The 22,231-nt window shown below is 34.0% G+C and overlaps 1 protein-coding gene and 1 long non-coding RNA gene across 2 annotated transcripts in view; both read right to left on the reverse strand.

Moving 5' to 3' along the window:
- The window catches only part of LOC114255539 (tubulin gamma-2 chain), a 102,700-nt gene that overhangs the window by 70,214 nt on the left and 10,255 nt on the right, over nucleotides 1-22,231 (reverse strand). The window lies entirely within an intron of this gene.
- Nucleotides 4,290-5,498, reverse strand: LOC118648364. Its single transcript, XR_004965260.1, has 2 exons — nucleotides 5,251-5,498; nucleotides 4,290-4,885 (listed from the first exon to the last, which is right to left on the reverse strand). It is a non-coding gene; the product is annotated as an uncharacterized LOC118648364 (long non-coding RNA).

The raw sequence follows: 22,231 nt of genomic DNA on the forward strand, positions 1-22,231 counted from the left end.
TTTGTAAACAAATAAAATGTCAACTGAATATCTCGGAACGTCATCTCGAACGAACGTGTCTGAGATTCCCTGCCCTTGTAAACGAGAGTTATAATAAAGTCATTTAATTTGGCAATCCGCGTGTTTATTTCACGTGTGAGAGTGTTGTGTACAGAAGCGAGAGTGCTTTGAAAAGTGCAACAATATAATCTTTCATATAATGTAACTGAAATACAAAATGTACTCAAATAAAAGTTACACATTATTTATATAGAAATTCTAATAGATATCTTACAGAACATTTATGCTATACACGGACATAATGAAGTATTTGTTTTTAATTAAACTTCTTGTATTATTTCATTAAATATTGCATGTTTTTATTTCAATTTAGTTCTAAATGCTTTTAAAAACAAATAATTATAAAAATTATTTTCGCTTTTCATAATAAATGCAAGTTTTTTTCGAGACAATAATTGTAAAAATATGATGTATATTCATCACCCTTCCATATATACATATATAAAATTTAGTCGGTTACCCATATAGGCCATTTTTGGCCCTTATAGACCTCCTCCTTTGTAATTTTTCAAAAAAATTAACTTCTTTAATTCTTAATATTTTAAGCTAAAAATTGAGCAAAATTCTTATAAAATATAATACTTCAAATAAAACAATAGTCCTTAAATCATTATTCCAAAAAAAGTATTTCACACGTAGATATGTGAAACTCTTCGATAATTTTCAATAGTTTCCTAGCAAACAAACGCTCACCTGGCTGCGAAATAGATTCTCGCTAAGAGCATATTTCAATCTCTCAAATAGTCTCCATAGAAACCATTTTCTACCTTCCACAAAAGATATACTTTATTAAAGTAAAATGCCGAATTAAAGTAAAACCCTTATATGACAACAAAGAGTTATACATAAAATATAAACAATCTACATTAAATGTATAAAGTAAGCTATGTAAATTATGTATCATTATTATGTAAATAATTGTGTGCGTGTGTGTAATCTACCTCACACAAAATTACTTTTTAAAAAAAGATAAAAAAGCGCCAAGTATTCGCGCGCAAAAAACGCACTCAAAAATCTATTCTTGTACAAAATAATTTTAATTTAGCACTACAAATGTACGAAATTTTAATAAAATTATCTTTTTCCCAAAAAACAAAGTTTATTTTTTTTACAAAAGTAATGATATGAAGAAAATGCACCAACTATAAAAATGAATATTCATACAAACTAGAACATCCACTTTTATAAATAAATCTTACAAATAAACAAATATTACAAATAAATTTTTTAATACAAATTTTACTATAAAAACTTGGCATCGCTAAACCGAATAATTAGCTTTCATATAAAATCAATTTCTTACAATCTAACTTACACACTAAAATAATAATTACTTAAAATTACAATTTTTTACAATAGAAATCGTAATGACATTATATGTATACATGTAACATTATACACATACGCAACACAAGAGAGAGAAAGAGAGAGAGAGAGAGAGAGAGAGAGAGAGAGAGAGAGAGAGAGAGAGAGAGAGAGAGAGAGAGAGAGAGAGAGAGAGAGAGAGAGGGGAGAGAGAGGGGGAAAGAGGGAGAGAGAGGGAGAGAGAGGGAGAAAGGGAGAGAGAGGGAGAAAGGGAGAGAGAGGGAGAGAGAAGGAGAGAGAAAGAGAAAGAGAGAGGGGGAGAGAGAGGGAGGGGAAGAAAGGGAGAGAGATAGATAGATACGTTTATTATGGCCAAGCCTAGGCTAAAGGGCAAATTGTGATTACAAAGCATAAAGTTACAACGTATTTTAAAGCTAACGAAGCACAAGTGATATTGATTGATTTATACATAAGTAATAATGATTAATAACATAATGATTTAAATATAAAAGTTATGATGATTAACAACATTCTAATCACAAATAAGAGCCAGTAAGAGTTGGCAGTATTAAACACTAATCATAAGTAAAACTAAGGTCAACATAGAGATAGAACAAATAAGAGTAAGAATAAAATTAAGGACGCTGAGATAGACTATAACTAGAAAACGCAGTAAATGACATTTAGACAGATTCGTAAGCTAGAAGATATGCGCGAAGAAGACGCTTAAAAGTATGTAGTGAAGGCGCAGATACAATATGATCAGGGAGAGAGTGCCAAAAGTAAACCGCAGATAAATGAAAGGAATTTCTATAAGCACTGGTTCGATGAGGAGGAATATGGAAAATTTGTGATGATGAAATTGTGTGATTAGATCTCCTAACTGAAGGATCAAGATGTATGAAGAGTTCGCAAAGGTAGGAAGGAGACTGAAGATAAAGAATGCGGTATGTTAGGCAACCTAGAAAATACAGCCTTCTATTTTCAACAGAGAGCCACTCAAGACGACGTCTGTACGGTGTAATATGTTCATCGCGCCTTAAGTTGAAGATGAATCTAATACAGCAGTTCACAAGCCTCTGTAACCTAATATTCTGTTCACCAGTCAAACCGTGATAAACCAAACAACAGTAGTCTATATGAGGGATAATCAAAGTATTGACTAGTTTGATTTTAAGCGCAGTCGAAAGAGAATTTTTATTGAACTTAAGCTTATACAAGGCATAGTGAACATTTTTAGAGACCCGTAAAATATGTTTGCTCCATGACAGGTTTGACGTAAAATGACACCCAAGTTCCTCACCTCACTAACGAAAGATAAAGGAGTGCTATCAACTATAATAGGAGGGAGAAGAGAGGTGTCAATGTTTCTAGTGTGAGGTTGACTAGCTAAGATGATTGCGTTAGACTTAGTTAGATTAATTTTGAGACCATTGTTGTTTGCATACTCGAATATAGCATTTGCATCTTTAGAAATCAATTCCAGGCCACGAAGGACATTCATAGGAGAGCAGGAAAGATAAATTTGCAGGTCATCAGCGAACAACATATGACTGGAAAATGACAAAACATTGCTAATATCATTTATGAAAAGTGAGAATAGCAACGGACCCAATACAGAATCTTGAGGTACACCAAGGGAAGTTGGAAGCCATTCAGAGCGATTTCCAGCTTCATCCACTACAGCCTGAGATCGACCGGTTAAGTATGAGTAAAGCCAAGTGACAACAGACTCAGAAATACCAAGTACTTTTAGTTTGGTAAGAAGTCGAAGATGCGGTACGGTATCAAACGCCTTGCTAAAGTCAAATAAGACTAAGATAGTGATGAGTCCGGCATCCATCCCCGCCCTAACATCATCACAAACACGTAGTAGAGCTGATTGGGTGTTATGGTTAGACCGATATGCCGATTGTCTCGGATCCAAAAGATTATAGTTATTTAAGTAGTCAACAATTTGGCCAGCGACTAATCTTTCAAGGATTTTGGACATTTCAGGCAAATTGGCAATCGGTCGAGTGTCAGACGGGGACCTAGGATTACTAATCTTGGATAGAGGACGGATGAGAGCAAGCTTCCAGTGAGATGGAAAAACAGAGAGTTCCAACGACTTATTAAATAGATCTGCAATCCAGGATGAAATACAAGGCCATGCTAAACGCAGAACATAAAGTGGAATGCCATCAGCACCCGATGCATAAGAGTGAAGGGGGCTATGAGCAATTAGATTATAGATCATGTTAGATGTGACAGGAGAGAACACAAATTCAGGACGACAAGGTGGACAGGATAAAGAAGAGATGGCAGAAGTAAAGTCAGTAAAGCATAGCGGCGAAGCAGAAGAAACAGAAACATAATAAGAGTTTAGCTGGGATGAGGTGAAAAAATTAAGTGGAGAACCAAAGGTGGATTTGGCGAGAGCCAAGTCGAGCCAGTTCCCTCCATAGTTTGGCAGGATCAGATATATTGTCAAGGGAGGCAAGAAGAAACTCATTCTTAGCACGCCTAATATCAGAATTCAGTTGGTTCCTGAAATGTTTATATCTAAGATATCCGAGCAGACTGTTAGAACGCTTAGCCTGCTTAAATAGAGTATTGCGAGCACGTAGGCGGTTCTTCAAATCCTCAGTAAGCCATCGCGCCGACGGCCTTCTAACCACAAAAGTACGAGAGAAAGAGAAAAAGAGAGGGGGAGAGAGGGAGGGGGAGAAAGGGAGAGGGGGAGATAGGGAGAGGGAAAGAGGGGGAGGGAGGGAGATAGAGGGGGGGAGAGAGAGAGAGAGAGAGAGAGAGAGAGAGAGAGAGAGAGAGAGAGAGAGAGAGAGAGAGAGAGAGAGAGAGGGGGGAGATATTTGATTGTACGCACACATAAGAGACTGAGATATTAAAAATCGCTTCCTTATAAACTTTTCTCGCTTTATTTCTTTTTTTCGTATTTATTTTGACACGTGTACACTTTTAATAATCAAAGATTAATTAAACCATAACGTGTATCGGCTATAATTTCACTTCTCCACCACTTGAAAAAAACCAAATATTCATCCCAGTTATCGCTACTAAATCTCGTGATAAATGTTTCATTATATAACATGCGTTGTACTCTTTTTAATGACCACATTGATATTGCGTTGTTAATTATTAGCCCCAGCCTTTAGGTAGACAATGTAATTTAACATTATTATAGCAACCTACTGTGGATGCTGTTATATTTATTACATTATAACAGAGCAATAAGTATGGCGGATAACGCCGTATATAAAACGCGCATCTTCTATCGTGTTAAGGGGTTACACCAACCTAAACGGTCGAAAAACAGGCCTAACTTTGATATTTTATTCCTCCTAAACGGGTAGTGGGAATTAAATAAAATTTTAGGTGATTATTGACTTAAGTTTTGACAATATAAAAAAATTTTTTTTATAAACAATGGCAACGGAAAGCAGTAATATGGCCGCTGACACACATTGAGGTTTGTAAAAACGCATTTTGCGGTGACCACTGTCCCGTCTAAACGATCCATCTGAAACAAAAAAACAAAATGGTGTTTTTAAGTTAACAGTAGTGGTTTGTCGGTGACGATCGCCGATTGTCAATTTTATCGTTTGTTACAAGATGGCCATGAGTTGAAGTTAAAATTTAAAAAAAAACGAAAAATTTTTGTCCTTTTCATTTTTTTAAATTTTAATGAAGATTGATAAAAAAAAACTAGATTGTCACCGACAAAAGAATGTTTCTGAGAGTATTGTGTAAAAATTTGAAAACGATCCATCGATTAGTTTTTGAGATCTGGTGGTCACCGACTTTGAAAACCATGTTTTGAGAAAAACGCGTTTAAAGTTTCAAGTTTAGTTCTACTATTGTTAATAGCCGAATTTTTCACTTTACCTCTAGTCGGCAATTCTGGGGCCATATGAGATTCCTTCCACATCAATAACAGCAGCGCTCTGTGAAGACTTCTGTTGACGGCGAGCAATCCTTTCTTCGCGCGTCGCCTTCTGCGCTCGTACTTCGGCTACATCGATGCGCGCTCGGTCTTGATTTTCGCAATATGCAGCACAATTCTTTTATTATCATTAATAAATATGCGGCAGCATCTTCATTAAATGTGTATGCAGCAATATTGACAGCAATTTGCACAACGTGTGCACCGCTGTGCTGCACTTTTGGCGCTATGCGCCAAATCAGATTGTTCAAACTTTCGTTAACGTTTTGCGTAAATCCACCGACACATTTCTCCAGTAAATTATCACTAGAAAGTTGTTTTCAAATATTGGACGAATGGCTTTAATCACATCATCGTCCAGTGGCGATTTATGTTGATATTGCTCCAATTCGAGCACTCGAACGCTCGATCTTGTTTTACTCAACTCTTTGTAATTCCGGCATTTTTTCAGATATCCTTAAGAAATTACATAAAAAGTTCCTTTCCCGTAAAAATAACACGCATATAAGTCACGCATTGTAAACATCGCACCAATGATAATATTCGGAAAAAGAGAGAGGGAGAGAGAGAAAGAGAGAGAGAAAGAGAGAGAGAAATATTTGAATGTACGCACGCATAAAAAACTGAGATATTAAAAATAGTTTCCTTATAAACAAAGTTAGATTACACACACACACGCGCGCGCGCGCGCGCACTCACACATTCAGATGCACGCACAAAGAAAAAGAAAACCTGCAAATTATTCGGTTTAGTGACGCTAAGTTTTTGTAGTATTTATATTAAATATTTATTTATATAGTATTTGTACAAATAATTATTTGTAAAAATGGATGTTTTAATTCATGTGAACATTCATTTTCATAGTTGGTGCATTTTCTTCATATTATTACTTTTGTAGAGAAAATAAACTTTTTGTTTTTAGGGGGAAAAATAATTTTATTAAAATTTTGTACATTTGTAGTGCCTAATTAAAATTATTTTGTACAAGAATAGATTTTTGAGAACGTTTCTTGCACGCGTACACTTGGCGCTTTTTTATACCTTTTTCGTAAAAAGCTAATTTTGTTGTGATTTCATTCATCTTGTAGTGTCAGATATCGCATTTCTTTTTATAATATATATAAAGATTCTTAAGACAATTTTAAAGTCCATATCTAATTAAAGAGCGAGATTAAGATTAAATTAAAATAATAAAACAAAGTATATTGGTTTTGTTTTCTTTTCTGATTACATTTTAATTCATTTTCATAATATGCTTATTATATCTGTCATATCGCAGATTATATCGTGAAGAAAAATACGGCTGTGCCCAATTTAAAGATTAGTATAACACTTGCGTTGTACAATGAGATAATTAACAATATTACAAAAAATTTTCATTTTTTAATGGAAATAAGTATTCTGAAATGAGTTAATATTTTGTGTTATGATTTATTTTTAATTATTATATTATGGTAAAAGAAACTTTATTTAAAAGAAAAGTAGAAGAATAGAAAAAAAATAAATGGACGAATAAGGAGAGAAAGAGAGAGAGAGAGAGAGAGAGAAAGAGAGAGAAAGAAAGAGAGAGAAAGAATTAGAAATAGTTAAAAAATAATTTAAAAAAGTAAGAAAAGTAACATAAAGTAAGTTATTTACATATAAATTAATTATAATTATTGTACTAAAAAAAGCGTTATTATTAAATAATTGTTATGTATTCACAAATATTTACTTTTAAATATATATATATATATACATACATACATGTATAACGAGGCATATTAATTCACTGTAATAATAATAATCTAATGTTTTGCTAAGATAATGATTACTATATTAAAATAAGGAGAATAAGAATTTCCGTTATAAAGAATTCAACATTTGAATTTCAAACCTGCATTTCTGATCATTTCTTATTGGCTCACTGCACGTTACGTCATAACACGTGACTTTAATATGCGCCTTACTTCACCTGTATATTTACATCATGGGTAATACATTTACATGGATGCCCAATATACGTCTTAGTCTATTTAGTAACCGTCATGCATTCTATGCAAATCGGATGTGTGGATGCGACACAGAAATATACCGATAAGGCTTACAATTAGTCAAATTGAAAAACTAAAAAGCGGCTATTTTTCCGAAAACGGCCATACTCCGATTTAAATTTTGAAAATAGGTTTTAAAAAAAATACAACGATTTTTGGCGATTTAAACAATTTTTTTATGACGGTAAGTAGAAAATTTATAATTCGTGAGCAAAAATTTAAATCCATGATATTTGTTTCCACATTGTTCCGTGCCACGAGATAGAATATGTTATAAATATTAATGCGGGGATGTAGGAGGAGAGGAGATAGGATTATATACTTTAACCAAAAGTACATTGAGAAATAACAACGTCAGTTAAATCATAATTTATCATCAACAAAGTACACACAGTACTTTTGCACACTTCTGCCCTATCGGCGGGGTGAGTGCAAGAAGGAGGCTGAAAGCTCCTCTTGCAACTGTGTGTGTCTGTGTGTGTGCGCGCGCGCGCGCGCGCATGCGTGTTTAGTTGTAAATTTTTAACGTGTCCAAAATTTATGCCCTGTGTGTCCAGAAGTTACTCTATCCAAAATTCTTGTGTCCAAATAAACCATGTCTATTTGAACCGTGTACATTATTTTGTGTCCATTTGCAACGTGTCCATCTGCAATGTGTTCAATTGTACTGTGTCCAAGTGAAGGCCACTCGACACGGACACTAGGGATGGAATTCATAGATCGATCTTAAGTTCAAGAATCGTCTTAAGTCTAACAATGAGCAGACTTAAGAATTACTTAATCACTGAAATAACAGTATTGACGTCTCAAGATCGTACTTAAGATGGATCTTAAATAAGATCGGTCTATTAATTCTGTCCCTAGAATTTACGTATCTTGATCGTACACCGTGCATTTCTACACCGTTCGGTTGTATACCGCGCATTCCTACACCGTGCATCTCTACACTGTGCATTTCTACACAATGCATTTTTACACCACACATTTCTACACCGAGCATCTCTACATTGTTCAGTTGTACACCGTGCATCTCTATACCGTTCAGTTCGACATCGTGCATTTCTACACAGAACACGTTCATTCGGACACGTAAAATCGTACACAGCGAAGTTGTTTATTTCAATACGTAAAAGATTTACCCTGTTTGTTTGATTATATCAAAAATATGCGCTTTATTTGAAAAAAAGAATAATTATTCAGTTTAGCTACGCCAGTGCAAATATTAGTGAAACTATGCTCATTCAATGCGTTTTTTTACGAAACAATCGAATCTGGCAGAAAAAAGCGTCACTCTGCACCGCAAAACAAAATATTAATCATTAAAGTCACTACTTGGCAGGTTATAAAACTTGTCATATCGACGAAATGTAATGACTTGAGCATGTGCAGCTGTCACATCCTCATGCTTTTTCGCCACAAGAGAATGCTCTGTCTAGCACAAGCCATGCAAAAAATGCGCGAATTTTAAATGTTCATATATGTATTTTTACGAGCATCTCGTTTTGCGTGAAAAGTCGCAAACCCATGTGGTACAGGAAATGCTTCGCGCGCGCGCATAGGAGATGCAAGAGGAGCCCTCGGCTCCCTTCCCATCCACCCCGTCCAAGTCGCTAACCCATGAACGGTGTAGAGATGCTCGATGTACAAAAGCGCGGCATAGAAATAGACGATGTAAAAATGCACAGTGTAGAGATGCACGGTATAAAAATGCGCATTGTGGAGATGCACAATGTACAAATGAACGGTGTGGAAATGCACTGTGTAAAAATGTGCGGTGTAGAAATGCACGGTGTACAACTGAATAGTGTAGAGATGCAAGGTGTAGAAATGCATCGTGTACAACTGAACGGTGTAGATGCACGGTGTACAACTAAACGGTGTAGAAATGCGCGGTGTAGAGATGCACAATGTAGAAATGCGCGGTGTAGATGCACAATGTAGAAATTCGCGGTATAGAAATGCACGGTGTACAACTGAACGGTGTAGAGATGCGCAGTGTACAATTGAACGATAAAGAAATGCACGGTGTAGAAATAAGCGGTGTAAAAATGCACGATGTAGAAATGCACGGTGTAGAAATGCGCAGTGTAGAAATGCACGGTGTACAACTGAACGGTGTAGAGATGCACGGTATAAAAATGCGCGGTGTAGAAATGTACGGTGTACAACTGAACGGTGTACATTTGTAACGTGTCCAAAATTTATGTCTTGTGTGTCCAAAAGTTACTTTGTCCAAAATTCCTGTGTCTAAATAAACCGTGTATATTATTTTGTGTCCATTTTGAATGTGTCCATTTGCACTGTGTCCAAGTGAGCCGCTCCCTCTGTGTCAACAGCTATCTATCGTGCAGAAAACAACAGTACAAACCCCCACCATTTGTCTTGGAAGGCGGGCAACGACGACAATAATAATGACGATAACAACGTTTTTTAACGAGATTTACTCTTGAGCAAAAAACTTTAATTGTGATCTCCGCTTGTAAGTCACGTAGTGAAAAAATAAAAACGCTTTTATTATATAAATCCATACAAGCTATCAATTAAGCTTATTTAGAAATCAATTCAATTGTTATTGAGAATCGGATAACTACCAATTCTCTCAAATGACGTCTCGCGTAATAAAGGCAGCGGTGGTGCTTCGCGCTGCGCGTACACGCACCGGCAAAAATGGTGTCCCGTGACGTTCAGCACGTGGCGATCACGCATACATACAAAGCGCCGTACGTGTTACTGTGCGCGCGAAGGACCCAAGAAAATGGGACAGGAGCGAAAAAATTGGGGATCGCGCCGATGTTGCATTCTTCACCAACACTGCACATTAAAGAAGAATAGAGCTAAGATGAGTAAAGACATGATACCGACTCGCCGGTGTCCAATATCCGTTTCACTCGCACTCGATACTAATGTCGTCTCTCGCTCGCCAATACTCATGCATCGCGCTTTCCTTTTCCTTTAAGAAGCGGCTATGCAAGTGCACGAAGCGTCGACATTTATTCTATTAGCATGTCATTCGTTACTTTATATTATATAAAGTGATGAAATTTAATAAAAAAACAAATTTATATTAAAGTATTAATTATGTTATACATAAAAAGAAAAAAATGCACGCTTATCCCAATTAATTATCGATTCACTTACGATTGCGTAATAATACTTCTTTTTCATCCCATAACAAATTTTTGTGTAATTTATAACCATCATTATGGATAATTTTCAGACTACTGTAAGAGTTTCTCATGCACTTACAAATTTACAGTATAAGATTAATTTCTTGTATTGTAAGTAAGCTTACAAAATTAAATTTACAATTAAACGTAAGCGTATAAAAATAGTGATATTAATAAAAGATTATAAAGTTTTAAACTTATCTTATCATTGGCCTTTTGTTTAAATTAAAATATATTTTTTGTTAATGTTGCAAGGAAAAGAAATGAGCAACAAACGATAATCAAATATTTAAAATATTATCCAAATTTATCTAATTAAATTGATTAGGACGTTCACACGGATTGTAGGGAGATTCCGGTTAAAGTATTATTTTTCACAAAAATTAATTTTTAATTTTTGAAAGGGAGAGGATTAGAAAAATTATTAACATTTAACTGGTGACGTGCGGTCTCACCCGCGGTCAGACCCGCGTGGCTATAACAAAATTGTAGATTTTTAGAGTACAAATTTTGTAATTGCATGTTCCTTAATAAATATGATTCCTATATTAAAAAAGTTGTTTTATTTCTGAAAATATGTCCCAAAAGAAAATAAACACATAGGTAAAGTTACAGTTTCCTATTTTTGTAAAAGTGTCCACAGAAGACAGCGGCCTATCAGACCTCACGTCATCAATAATGTTTCACAAAAAGCACGTAACCAGTTAAAGGTTAAATTGTTTGTCAGTTTAACTCATAAATTTATCTCGATTTTATTTAAGAATTGCATTTTTAAGACCGACAAAAATGAGGCGCGCAGTTTATTTGAGATTCACATAAAGATTATTCGACATCAAGATTCGCTTTTGATCGGTATTAGGCTTATATTTAAGTTTTAACTTTTACCAGTCCCTGTCTTATATCATTATTTATCTAATTAAAATTTATTTATCTAATTGTAATAAACAAATTTCAATATTTCTATCATGTATTCTGGAATTAGTTAATAAAATTGTCAGTTTTTAAACAGATGTAACTAATATTTGGTAAGTTTATGTATTTTTTAACTGAATTAAGTAAATAGCATATAAAATTTGTAATTAACTTAGTTATATTAACAGTAAATAAATTTATGTTAAAATAAAAATTATCTTTAAAAAAACATTAAGCAAATCTGTTATCGTATAAGTTAAATAAATTTTAATAGTTTTACTTGTGCTTGCAAATATGCAGTATAAAATTAATTTCTTGTTACCGGAGCCATTACGACTGACTTAGACGCCCCAACGCTGCAAATCGACCGTGTACCCCAATACAAAGTTGAAAAGACAAAAAACTAAAAAAATTCCTGCTTTTAGCGCTACCCAGAAGAGGAGAGAGACAACAGATCTTCCGTTCGTGCAGCCCTGCTGGCGTGAGCATCTGAACTGGCATTGCTGCATAGCACCCTTTAAATTTTGCGCCCTACGCTAGAGCGTATTCTGCGTACTGTCTAGTAACGCCCCGCTTGTTACTAATAAGATGTGTAGAATTAAAGTTACAATTAAATATAAGAATATAGAAATAACAAATTAAAACATAATTTGTTACTTGTAAAAAAATTGCAATTAACATGTTACTTTTACCACCAACGAGAGACTATTAAAGAATAATCTCTTGTCGATGTTTTAACCAGCCTACTGGCCGGAAAATGCCGACCAGCCAGCTTTCGGACATGTGAGACTTTTACAGGCATCTCTATTCGCAGTGTGAAAGTTTTATTAGACCTAAAAAGGGCCAATTGTGGTATTAGCTGCGGCAGCATCAATAATCTGTCCAATATCCAGACCGGTCAATAACTTGATTAAATCGATTAAATATTAAACAAATTTGCAAGAAAATCTGATTAGAACCGAAGTTCTTCCCAGATTTCTTTCGCATGTTTGACTAACGCTGCTACCGTCCTCTCCCTTCTTGGTTCCCATCGTCGAACCATTTGTGCCCAAACATTTTCAATCAAATTTAGATCTGATAAACAAGCAGGCCAGTTAACCAACTTGATCTCCGGATAATTCCGAAACCATACCTGCGTTTCACGCGAAGTGTGGACTCCAGAGTTATCCTGCACTAATCGAATAACTGGCATGTCCTCTACATAATAAATTGCAGTACTGATGGAAAAAAAAAGACTTCCAGTAGTTGCCATATGTAAGGTACGCGGTCGGCAGATAATACGAAGAATTTCTTATCCGTAAAGAACGTTGTCTTCCACTCCTCACGGTTCGTCACCAGGTTTTCCAAAGCAAACACGATGTACTGCTCCCGATGAAAAGGAGTCAGCGGAATTTTGCGGGCTGGACGGTAGCATTGATATCCACCTTCGTTGAGACGTCGCCGAATGGTCCTATCGGGTATTCAGATTCGTACATGGTCTCAAAAAAGTTTCTTCAAAAATTTCTTCAAAACGTAGAAATTAAATTTTAATGGAGCGCGTTTGGTCATAAACAATAGACATTACTCGAAAAGTTGTTTACGGGCATCTGATACAAGCTTAATGAAAAATCAAACTATGCCAAAAAATAAACATCTATTATTATAGATTGGCTCATATTTCTGCATATTATTATTTTTGTACAGAAAAAACTTAATACTCTTTTTGTAGTGTTTATTCTTAATTTGCACAAAACATTTACATATCATATTTTTGTAGAAAAATTAATTTGTGTGTGAATACAATAATTTTTTATTTAAAATAATTGTCACTTTAATAAATAATCAAAGTTATACCATTTCAGAAACGTATATTACTTAGATTAAATTTGATCAAAAGTTTTATCTTGGATTTGTGATTGTTTTCGTTATAATAATAATAATTTATTACTCTTCAGCAATTTACATAGTGCCAAGAAGGGGACTTGGTTTACAATCAAAAACTATCCATTCATCCTTCCATCCATCCATCCTCCTATTATTCCGATCACAAAGTCTTACTTTATTCTAAACTACAAAAAATAAACTAAGCTAATACAATCTAATATATAATATAACTATAATTATAATTATAATACTTTATGGCTTACGGATTACATCACATTAAATCACAGTTAGTGGTTTGTTCTTTACAGTTTTTTCTTTTCCTCTTTACTTTTTTACAATTTTTACAATTTTACGCTTACCATTAGCTAATACAAGTTGCCTTCATCATTCTATATCTCCTAACTAACTTTTCCTCTTTCCTGATTCGCCTATGTTCTATCCTCTTAAATCTGTGACCCTATTTCTATCTCCTTATTCCTATCTTTATAAACTTTATACGCTTTTTTCTTTTCCTTCCAGAATTTTAACAAAACTTTCTCTTTTTTTTCATCTAATTCATCATTTTCTAGTCTATCTATTTTTTCCCTCTTATTTTTACCTAAGCAATCAAACCATGTCCTCGTTATCTCACAATCCTCTATAAGATGGTCTAAATTATCCTTTCCATTCTTACAAAATACGCAAATCCTATCCTCTTCCTTTAACCAATATTTATTATCTTCTTCCATATTACCGCATCTTAATCTAACTAACGCTTTTATATCTGTAATATCTCTTTTACTTGAAACATTTTTCCTACTTAGATATTTTGGTTTCTCATCTATCCTATCCGTACCTACTTTGTATCTCGTGTTATATCTTGCCCCTCTTAATCTACTTTCTAGTTCCTGCTTCTGTACGTCTCTATCCCTGAATTCCATTTCTTTAGCGAATTTCTCAGCTACCTCACCTTCTAGTAACTCTAATGCCCTTGAACTCCAACCATTCCTGTTAAGATAATTTTCCCTCTCTATCCCATATTGGTCCTTCCATCCCTCTTTTTCTTTTTCATTCCAGCACAATTTCACCCATCTATTATCTTCTAACGCTTTAATTTTATCCTCGAACTTCCTAGCTCTTGTACCCCATTTGACTCTTAATTTTTCCAACCCTAATTCTAACATCATTATGTATCTTGGAGTGCAAAAATCTAAGTTAAAGATCCATCTAACGTAGTCTAACATTACCTTCTCTAATTCTTTTCTTTCTACCCATCCCCATAATTCTACTCCATATGACATTACGCTTTTGACTAGATAGCTAAATAACATCCATCTCCTACTAAAATCATTTTTACAAACTCTTTCACCTAGACCCCATACCCTATTAGCCGCCAGTTTACCTTTCATTCCTAAGTCTTTTATATGATTACTATAATCTCCCTTCCTATTAAAAACAAAACCTAAGTATTTAAAGGAACTTACCTCTTCTAATTCCTTATCCTCCCATTTCCATCTACCTATTTTTTCCTTACCGCTCCTATGGAATATCATTACTTTTGTTTTTTCCGTGTTTAACTCTAAACTTTTGTTCTTTAAAAACTGCTTAAGCGAATCCATCATGTCCATTAAACCTACCCTGTTCTTCGCAACCAAGACCATATCATCCGCGTATGCAAGAGACCATATCCTTTTTTTACCTAATTTTATACCGCCTATCCCTCTCTTACATAAGTAGCTATCCAAATCTGCAATATACAAGTTAAAAAGTAGTGGACTCATCACACAGCCCTGTCTAACTCCTTTGGTTGTGTAGAACTCCTCCGTCATCCCTTCCTCGGTCTTCACCGTCACTGTCGTGTTTTCATATAACTTCTTCACTCTCCTAATTGTCTGCTTCCTTATACCTGAATCTTCTAGTATTTTCCATAGCCTCTCCCTTCTTATGTTATCGAAGGCTGCCTTCAAATCCACGAAAAGGGCAAAGATCTTCTTGTCCTCCTTCCGTTTTTCTCTCTGAATCACGTGGTTCAGAATGAAGATATTCTCCATTGTTCCTCTAACTTTCCTGAAGCCGCCTTGACTTTCCGGTAACATTCCTAGCTTCTCCGTTTCCTCCTCTAGGATTCCTCTTACAATCTCTGCATAAATTTTATACGCAGAGCAGAGCAGGGAGATACCTCTATAATTTCCTGTTTTTTCTTGATCTCCCTTTTTATATAAAGGCAAGACCACACTAACCTTCCAGTTCTCTGGGATGTTGTCCCCGCACCAAATTTTCCTTATTAGTTCTGTTAATCCCTTTCTAATAGCTGTATCTCCGTAACGCCATGTCTCTAGAAATAGCCCGTCTATGCCTGGAACCTTCTTATTCTTCAATTTCTCTAACGCTTTTCCGACAACCTCTTCATTAATCAAAAACTCGCCAATTTCCTCTTCCTTTTCGTTTCCATTTTCATTTCCATTTCCATTTTCGGTTTCTTCTTCTCCGATTAATTCCCCCTCATCTCTATGGTCAGCAACCTCCTTTCTATCCGTCCCATCCAGTAATTTCCTGAAGTACCTTTCCCATTCATCTTTTCCTATCTTGTTTCTTATCTTCCTTCTTCTTTTTCCTGTCCTTTTGTTAATATACTTCCATACCTCTGTAGCATTTTTCAGATATCTGAGTTCTATTTCTTCTTTTTCTTTCCATTCCGCATATTTTTGTTCTAAGAAATTTCTTAGATTATTCTTGTCTCCTAAATATGCCTCTCTTGTGGACCTTCCTTCCCTCCATTTTCTTAAGCTTCTATGTACCTTCCTTTTTTCTCTGGTGCAACTCCTGTCCCACCATTTCTTGTGTCCTATTTCTTTCTTCTTCCAGGCTACCTCTTTTTTAATCATAGCCTCTGATATCGTTTCCTTTAAATTTTTCCAGATTTCCTCCGTTGTTTCATTTTCCAGATTTTTTGTCCACTCCGCTACTTCTGTCCTTTCTTCATATCTGGCTCTTGATTCCACATCCCAAAGTGTTCTTGTCCTCTTTTCCGTTGTCTGTTGCTGTATCTCTTCTTCCCACTGCTGCCGTCGTTCCAGGTTTATCCTCACTGACAGGGGCATGTGATCTGAGTCCACCCTTTCCTGAACATTAAACTTAATAATCCTATTAGTACATTCATCGCTTACAATAACATAGTCAATAACGGTATTACCTCTAGCCCCTACGTACGTAAATTCGCCTTCCCTATCACCTTCAGTAGTTCCATTCAATATAAAACCTCCTATATCATTTACAAATTCTACCAGATCTTTCCCGTTATTACCTATTATCTTATCCTTACTTTTTCTGCCGATACCTGTCGCTTCTTCTTCTATACCTAATTCTCCTATTCTTATATTAAAATCTCCTCCTATTATGAACGCTTCATTCCTATTTTCTTCTACTATTTCCATAATAGACTTTTTTACAGTTTCCCAGTTACCTTGATTATATACTGTTATTATCCATAGACACTTCCCTCTAAACACTTTTTCTAATCTAGATGCTATCCACCCTTCTCCCCTCATACTAGTTAATTTCCTATCGTTGTTTCCCCAGTCCTTCTTTTTTCCTATTATAAATCCTCCCTTCGCTCTACCTCTCTTTTTATCTCTTTCTGCGTAAAGACATTCCCATATATGTGAGCCTGGTAACATATCCTTTATTTTATTCCAACCCTTTTCCTCTACCCAAGTTTCCACTAAACCTATATAATCAAAATCCTTCACATATTCCCAAAAATCCCTATCCTGTCTTCCTAAGCCCGCTACGTACCAGAATAAAACCTTTCTGTCAACCTTTATCCTATGTATCCTCCTACTAATACCGATACCTAAGTTTATATTTTGTCTCTTATTTCCATTTCTACTTCTACTTCTGCTTTTTACTTTTTTCCCTCCTTGGCAACTATTTAGTTTTCCCTTTCTCCTAGACTTCCCTCTTTTTTCCCTTTATCATTTTCTTTAATCCTATCTCTACTAACACTATTTTCCTCCTTGTCTGTTTCTACCTCTACCTTCTTCTCCCCCTCTCCTAGTCTACTCTTTGTAACTCTGTTATCCTTTCCTAGCTCCACATTTTCCCATTTTACCCAAATACCATTTATTTTTACTCTACCTACGCCAATCTTGATTATTCTACCTTTATTTTTCTCTTCTTTTACCCACTTAGCTATGTCCCTCTGAATATTTCTCTCTTCCCACGTCAAATCCTGCTCTATAAATATCTGCTCCCCTCTAAGTTTACTTTTATTCATCATAACGTCCCTTTTCATTTTCTCGTTTTCCAGACAACCATCAACACTAGTATAAAGTTGAATCACAGAGTAACGTAGCTCACAAGGGAACCTCGCAAACCCGAAAATTCTGATTTTAATGAAACTTGGCATAAATGTAGAGGGGGTGAATATATGAATTTAGAAATTAAAAGTTGGTGCTTATAAACGGTTTAAAGGGTTGAAACCACCCTTCACAAATTTTGAGTTTTTGCCTTTTCTGGATATATCTCGTAAACTAAACAAAATATTAAAAAAAGGTTCATACAAAAGTTTTACTGTATATATACCTTTATTTAACTATGTTATTTATTTAAAAAAGAAATCTTTTTTTCAAAAACAAATTTTTTTTTCTTAAAAAAAAATTTTTTTTGAAAAAAATAAATATGATAGTTGAATAGAGGTATTCATGCCGTAAAACTTTTGTATGAAACATTTTTTAATATTTTGTTTAGTTTACGAGATATATCGAGAAAATGCAAAAATGTCTCAACTTTGAAGCGTGCTTTCACCCCTTCAAGCCGTTTTTGAACCAAAATAAAACACTTCTAAATTAATGTATTTACCCCCTCTACATTTATGCCAAGTTTCATTAAAATCAGAAAATTTTCTGTTTGGTCTTATAAACGGTTTGAAGGAATGAAACTACCCTTCAAAGGTTGAGATATTTTTACCTTTTCTCCATATATCTCGTAAACTAAACAAAATGTAAAAAAATGTTTTATGCAAAAGTTTTACAGCATAAATACCTCCATTTAAATACGCTGTTTATTTTTTGAAAAAAAAATTTTTTTTTAATTAAGATAAATTTTCAATAAAATTGACTTTTATGTATATAGCATTTATAAAGTAATTATACTATCTTATACTACGTTTTATTTATATCATCTATGTGTATATTATATATGTTATATATTATCTACGTTATAATACTATACATTTATATTATCTGCATCCTTGTATGTATTAGTTTTTATCTAACAGTTGCGCAATATTAGTAGTCACGTTGCTTTCACACAGTGTTCATTCTCTCTACGTCACATATTTCACATTCAAGTTTTATATTCGTCATGTCACAGTATGTATCATATATGAAATCACGTATTAATAAAAGTTTGGTATCTTTATTAATGGTGTTACGCGTCATTTTCACATCAGTGTCAAGTCTAACGTGTGTTTGATCAGTACATCAGTATCACATCTAACATGTGCTTGATTTTTCTTGTTAGATTGTTTTTAATTAAGCGAAGCATAATGTTACACATAAATGTTGCGAATGTTCTTAATATGTTAATTATTTTATTTCAAATTACACATATTCCATCAACGCCTATAAATGAAAGAGAAATACAATTACGTGATGTGATAAAGAATATTATAACAAATGCAGTGAATGACTTATCATTTGATGTACACACTCATTTTGCTTTAAAATTTCAAAATTATTTGGAAGTGGATTTACCTGGCATAGAATATGTAACAAATAAAGTGGAAGAATTTTTAGAAAATGATAATGTTGATTATGAACCTGATAATGAATATAATTGTGAACCAGAAGACGAAATTTTAAATAGTAGCTATAAAAAAAAAGCCGTCAAATATTGGAGAAGTGATAAAAGGCCGACACTCTCTTTTAGGAGTGCAACGTCGCTTCAGAAAGGTGAAGTCCCTACCACAATTATCATTAAAAAAAAATTCTTCCTCATCATTTGTTACATATTCTATGTCAGGTAAATCCACTTCCCAATAATTTTAAAATTCTAAAGCAGTATCAGTGTGTACATCAAATGATAAGTCATATTCACTCTTATAATATCATTTGTTATAATATCCTCTATCACATCACGTAATTGTATTTCTCTTTCATTTATAGGTGGAATATGTATAATTTGAAATAAAATAATTAACATATTAAGAACATTCGCAACATTTACGTGTAACATTATGCTTCGCTCAATTAAATAATCTAACAGAAAAATCAAGCACTCGTTAGATGTGATACTGATGTACTGATCAAGCACACGTTAGACTTGATACAGATGTGAAAATGACGCGTAACATCATTAATAAAGATATCAAACTTTAATACGTGATTTCCATTTCATATATGATATATACCGTGATATGACGAATATAAAACTTGAATGTGAAATATGTGACGTAGACAGAATGAATTGTGTGAAAGCAACGTGACTACTCTAATATTGCGCAACTGTTAGATGAAAACTAATACATATAGGGATGCAGATAATATAAATGTATAATATTATAACATACATAAAATATAACATACATAATATACACACAGATGATATAAATAGAACGTAGTATAAGATAGTATAATTATTTTATAAATGCTATATACATAAAAGTCAATTTTATTGAAAATTTATTTTAATTAAAAAAAAATTTTTTTTTTTTTTTTAATAAACAGCGTAGTTAAAGGTATTTAGGCTGTAAAACTTTTGTATAAAACATTTTTTTATATTTTGTTTAGTTTACGAGATATAGCGAGAAAATTTATTTTGGTTCAAAAACGGTTTGAAGGGGTGAAACCACACTTCAAAGTTGAGACATTTTTGCATTTTCTCGATATATCTCTTAAACTAAACAAAATATAAAAAAATGTTTCATACAAAAGTTCTACAGCATAAATACTTCTATTTAACTATGCTATTTATTTTTTTCAAAAAAATTTTTTTTTCAAAGAAAAAAAATTTGTTTTTGAAAAAAAATTTTTTTGAAAAAATAAATAGCATAGTTAAATAGAGGTATTTATACTGTAAAACTTTTGTATGAAACATTTTTTAATACTTTGTTTAGTTTACGAGATATATCGAGAAAAGGCAAAAACTCAACATTTTTGAAGGGTAGTTTCAACCCTTTAAACCGTTTATAAGCACCAACTTTTAATTTCTAAATTCATGTATTTACTTCTTCTACATTTATGCCAAGTTTCATTAAAATCAGAATTTTCGGGTTCGCGAGGTTCCCTTGTCAGTTTATTGTTTAATACATCTATAACAGTGCTTGAGCCTAGTTGCCCTTTTCGAGCCGATTCCCGAACGCGCCGCCTCCTGTGCCCCCACTACCGCGCGCGGCCTTGACGGCCGAGCCGCCGATCTCGCCCGTACGCTTTGTCTCAGGAGCAGCTCTGTATAAGAAATGGTGCCCTGCACCACAAAATTCATTAAAATTACTCTAAGTAAATAATTTTTGTTTTTATAAACAAAAAAGTACTAATTTTTTTATTTCTAATTTATTTTATATGTAGTATAACAATATGTAAAAACATAATATATAAATTAGAATTTTGACAATAGTTTAATTTTTACATCACCCGTGAGGTATTATTATTGATGCTTTTTTTAAGTGGTTTTCTCAGTAGGCCTAATCCACTAAAAAATGAAATATAATATATAGCTTGGCATTCTTCTAATTTTCCTGTCGTTTTTATATATCTTACAATATATAAAATTTTGTTTTCCTGCCAAGCTGTATATTATATTTCATCTTTTAGTGAATTAGGCCTACTGGGGAAACCACTTAAAAAAAAAACGCATCAATAATAGTATCTCACGGGTAATGTGGAAAACTATTGTCAAAATTCTAATTTACATATTATGTTTTTACATATTGTTATACTACATAAAATAAATTAGTAATAAAAAAGTTAGTACTTTTTTGTTTATAAAAACAAAAATTATTTACTTAAAGTAATTTTAATGAATTTTGTGCAGGGCACTATTTCTTATACAGAGCTGCTCCTGAGACAAAGCGTACGGGCGAGATCGGCGGCTCGGCCGTCAAGGCCGCGCGCGGTAGTGGGGGCATAGGAGGCGACGCGTTCGGGAATCGGCTCGAAAAGGGCAACTAGGCTCAAGCACTGATCTATAATATGACAATCTGAGAACAATCAATAAAAACTTTGTATAAATAATCATAACTTGGCACAAGTCACTATCATAACTCTTGATCTCATAATTATGTAGGACTTCTTTTTCTTTTCTACATTACTATACTTATATTAATAAACATAATACAAAATAATCAGTGTCAGAGCTATCGTACACGTTTTTTACATTACGCAAAGTATATAAAATTGTGCAAAAGCTTGAGTACCTCATATGATTGTCCATCTTCCATTCTTTCCCGTTCCGGCTCTTTCTGCTGTCCGCTTTCTTCGTTCTCTCTCTCTCTCTCTCTCTCTCTCTCTCTCTCTCTCTCTCTCTCTCTCTCTCTCTCTCTCTCTCTCTCTCTCTCTCTCTCTCTCTCTCTCTCCTTTTCCCTCAAGGTTTTACCATCGACACGATTATTAATAATAAGATAATACTAAAGGAGACGGACTACCTCACCGATTTGGTTAAAACTTAACAATATTTTGTGTTTTTGTGCGTAGAACACGAATCTGGCAGAAAAAAGCGTCGCTCTGCCACGCGAGACGAGATATTAATCGTTAAAGTTCACTACTTGACAAGTTATGAAACCTGTCATACCGATGAAATGTTGCGACCAGGGTTCTAAATAATGCATTACTTTTTGTAATGCATTACGGTTTCATTAAATAATATTTTTTCAATAACCAATACAAAGATTCTCAATTACGCATTACTTTTGAAATAAGTAATGCGATTTTTTCATTACGCATTACTTATTACAAAAGTAATGCGACTTT

The sequence above is a fragment of the Monomorium pharaonis genome, chromosome 1, assembly GCF_013373865.1.
Source record: "Monomorium pharaonis isolate MP-MQ-018 chromosome 1, ASM1337386v2, whole genome shotgun sequence".
Taxonomy (NCBI): Eukaryota; Metazoa; Arthropoda; class Insecta; order Hymenoptera; family Formicidae; genus Monomorium; species Monomorium pharaonis.